Raw genomic sequence first — 4,465 nt, forward strand, 5'->3', positions numbered from 1 at the left:
CCACAAACCATGATGTGATGATGTGACCAAGTTGATGTCACGGGCACCAGAGTAGTTGGTTATTTGTGGTTATTGGTTTATTGGTTGTAGCTAATCACTAAATCTGAAAAAGTGATTCAATTAATATTATTTATTTTTATTTATTCATTTATTTGAATTTTTGCAATTCTTACAGGAGAAAATGGAGGCTACAACATGTACATTATATTATGTCAATAAGTCAACAGAACATTAGGTGAAGGGCAGTAGTTTTCCAGTGCTCTCTCTCCCTTTCTTTCTCTTTCTCTTTCTCTCTCTGAACGAAGGTCAACCAAAATCATGTGACTGATTTCTGAACTCTTCACTTTTCCGACCGCTCGGCAACAATGGATAATTATTATTATTGTTTACCATTTTCAAAGGCAAACTCAGTGTAGACAGACGGGGCAGGCAGGAGCAGCGCCACAGCAGCAACAGCGTGGACACACACTGCCAGCTGCCGCAGTTCAGCGAGGTAGCGTCATACACAGGTGATGGAAGAGGGCCGTTAACTATTTATTATTTATTAATGAATTATTATCGCTGGTTAAGTTGACTGTTCACGGTGCAGGACGAAACGACCCTCAGTCGTCCCGGTTCTCCTGTTGGGCCACTGGACAACAGTTAGAACGATGCCTGGAAAGGCCAACAGAAGCGTCTGTGGAGCTGCAGCTGCTACAAGCCAGGACACTGAGTCATGTCCTCTGAATGATTGGTGGAAATTTGAGGCTGTTGAGACTGTCTGATCATATGCTATTTCTTCAAAGCACTAAAGTAACCTGCATCTGTGTTTACCTGATGAAGAGCAGAGGCGGAAGTATCATGACAGTGTCACAGCAACACCTCATTAGTTTCCTGTGTTCTACCAAAAGTCGACATTGGTTTCGTTTACTGTGACAATGATAATGTTGATCAAATAGTTTTTGTGCCTAAAACTAACCAAAACTCAGCAAACATTGATCATTTTTTTTTAAAGCTCATTTCTTAGACTTTTTGAAAGGCCCTAACAAATGATGTTGTGGCTATGGCTCTGGCTGAAATGAAAAGTTCAATCCCACCCATAGGTGTAGATTTTAGGGGGAGATGCAGTGGATACGTCCCCCTCAATATTAAGAGCATTTGTCCACCCCAATAAAAAAAACACTAGAAAATTATTCAGAGATACAACAATGCCTCCTACAGGGACAGGGATTTCTTCTTATTCAGCACTGGGTCTTTTTTTTAACTTCCAAAATATGAATATGAATTATGAGCTCAGAAAACCACTGAATCTTTTGAATCTTTACTGGCAAACGCAATTATCCTCAGCACGCACACACATAGCGTTGTGATCTCAGTCAGGAGCAGCACAGTGTCTCCTCCTCTCCTCTGGCGCTCATGCAGGCAGGTTGATAACCATGGAGCCAGATGGGAAAGGAGGAGGAGGAGGAGGAGGTCTGATATTGGGCCATTTTTCTCAAAAAGTCTTAAAACCAAGTAAGTTGTGAGCCACTGTGATGTTGTTTTAGTTTCTTTTTAAAGGTAATGTTGCCATACCCATAAAGGCTTGCTAGCTAGTTAAGATAGCAGCAGACAAGCTAATCTAACAATAGCAAGGATAATCAAAAGAACAGCAACATGTGTTTTTTTGACAGCGTGCATCATTTGAATTGAAGAGCTTTACTGTATTGCATTCATTATATTTGAATTGTCTCCTGCATGGTGGCTACATTTTGTGTTTCCTTTATATAAATAAAGACATTTCACAACTCACTCACTCACTGGTCCCACCACACTACGTATGTTTACATGCACACAAGAAAACAGGTTATTGTGAGAAAGCAGGTGATGAAGGAAATCTGACAATGAGTTTGTAGTGCACTGTAGTGACCAAAGTGAAGTACTGTAGCTAGAGAGGTGATGAAAAGCATATTATGCTTCAGTCAACAAGCTCACAGAGAGCCATTTGTGGCATCACGTCCGCGCTAGCCTCTGTTCCTCCAGCATCTGTAACTAACTCAATACAATCTCTCATTCAGCCTTTCTTCTGAAAAAAATGAATCATGTTCTCAGTAGTTTGCACTCCAGCAAAGGAGGTTAAAGAAAAGTGTATAGTGCAACACTAGCTCGCTAATAAGCTAACCTTCTCCATTTTGAACTCTCCGGCTCTCCCTTCCCTTAAAGGTCATAACTGTGAAATCATGACCTGCCCAGTGCAGACAAAATATTGTCCTTTTGGCCAGTGACCAAATCCACTGGAGCAGTTCAGTGATTGTTGCCTCCGGGGGGCGGGGGCGGGGGGGGGCTCTGTGTGATTCAGCAAAAAGCCATATGTCAGTGGTCAAGTGAACCTAAATGAATATGCTCCACTCCCCTCATGTGTACTCATTCAGAATGGGGCCAGAAGGAAAAGATGTGGGGCTTGTTTAGATGGGCTTTGATTTTCTACAGGTCAGTGGGCACAGTCATCAGAAAATATGATACACATTTAACAATCCATCTACATATAAGGCGTGCAGCACAGGCACAGAGGTACACCACTGTGACTCATGCTGGGGGATCGGGTCACACATGCGCATGCTCAGATTCAAAACCTCGGGCAAATATTTTCTGACTCTCTCTTTCACTTTTTTTTTTTCTCTCCGCCCAGTTTGCTGAGATGGAATGAATGAATGACCCTGAGAGGCCACTGAAAAGCAGCTCTGGCACAGTGTAAGCGCAGACCATTAGCCAGCTAACAGGGAGACCACAGCTTCATCCAACTGCTGTGTTTGTCCAATGAAACCTGGCATGGCAGCTTCCTGTTCCTGACAGCCGGACAGGCTGCCAGCACAAGCTGTGATCTCTAGGAGGGTCAGGAGGGCGGGGGGGGGGGGGGCAACAGCAGACACGCAGAAACAAACTAAATAAAAGAAAGGTTGATCTGCTATTTGGAGATATGACCCCCAAGAGAAGGTGAAATGCAGAGGGAAGACAAGAAAAAAGAAACTCAGGATATTTTTTCACTGCTGATGTCTTGTTTTAAGTCCCATTAATAATAGCTACTAATTAGCCACTTCTGTCAGTGATAAGGAGGGATTTCTTCACATAAGGTTTTTTTATCAAACTATAATCTTGCACAGCAGCCACACTGCTCACAACACTTTATCTTACAGTAACCTGGCATCTCAGTAACATATGAGACATATCAGAGATGGGTTGGCTATACCCAGAGAAGAGGTACTCTATCTATTTCTTCCAGAACACAGATCAAGTTCTGGAGCAAGAGCACAAAACATTAATTGGTTACAACATCACATTAGAAATGAATTCAACATGAATTATGTGCTTTTCCTTGCACTTAGACTTAGTGTGTGTGTGTGTGTCTGTATGTGTGCATGTGTGTGTGTGAGAGAGAGAGAGACAGAGAGAGCGAGAGAAAGAGGCACATGCACTCAACTGTCTGTGTCATCTGTGTATGTGTGTGATCGGTCATATGCTCTAAAACTGACCTTGGGCCTGGGGTTACATTACTGTGTGCTCCAGTAGTTCATATGGACGGGAAAAAAAACAGCTTTGCTTTTACAACGGTGCGTGTGCACACACAGATAAAAACCAGAGTGGTTAAGAGAGAATCACTGTTAAACAGCTGGTGTGTTTAGTCTGCAATGCAGCTAATCCAATTTTAGCTGCCATTATCCAGCCATGTTCTAACAACAATGACACGTATAATGGAGATATTACAAACCTTTGTACCGTTGAAGTGTTGGGTGAAATCCTAAGCTAAATGTGAACAGGCCTGGATTTATACAAGCTATGCTAGTAAGTGAATAGGTTAGCTAGAGCTTCTGTTTCTGTAGGCAACCTGAAATAAAGTCCCAATTTGAGTTGTACAGTATGAACCTGAATTTGGGTGAAACCTGGTCCTTACAACAGCTCTAACAGAAACTACATTGTACATTAAAATCCTATTTAGAATCTGCAGATTTGTGAGACCTATTCCATTCAAATGCATTTTTTTTTCTGTCCAGACTATGTAAGATTAGATATATAAGATGAAGTCAAAAGCCACTGTGGTAAAACTAGTCTGACTAAATATACAGTATATATGAGTATTTTTAATCTCGACTTGGATTGATGGAGAAAACAAATGTGTAAACTGCATTCTCATCTGTTGTCAGATATAAAAGATTTCACACCTTTGAGACAGGATTTACTCACATAATTCAACATTTGGAAATAAACCAATTTGCTTTCTTGCTGAGAATTAGATGAGAAGATCTACGCCACTCTGATGTTTGTATGTTGAATATGCAAGCTTAGCTTAGCATAAAGACTAGAGGCAGCAGCAGACAGCTAGCCTGGCTCTGTCCGATTTTGTACCTGCTAAACAAACAAGATATAAAGTGTTAATAGATAGCTGCAGGAATGATGTATTTTTTGTAGGCCAGCCTGGAAGTTTGCATCACCCTGGCACCATGTCAGGCAC

Source organism: Seriola dumerili, unplaced genomic scaffold (genome assembly GCF_002260705.1).
Source record: "Seriola dumerili isolate Sdu_G_001 unplaced genomic scaffold, Sdu_1.0 BDQW01000088.1, whole genome shotgun sequence".
Lineage (NCBI taxonomy): Eukaryota > Metazoa > Chordata > Actinopteri > Carangiformes > Carangidae > Seriola > Seriola dumerili.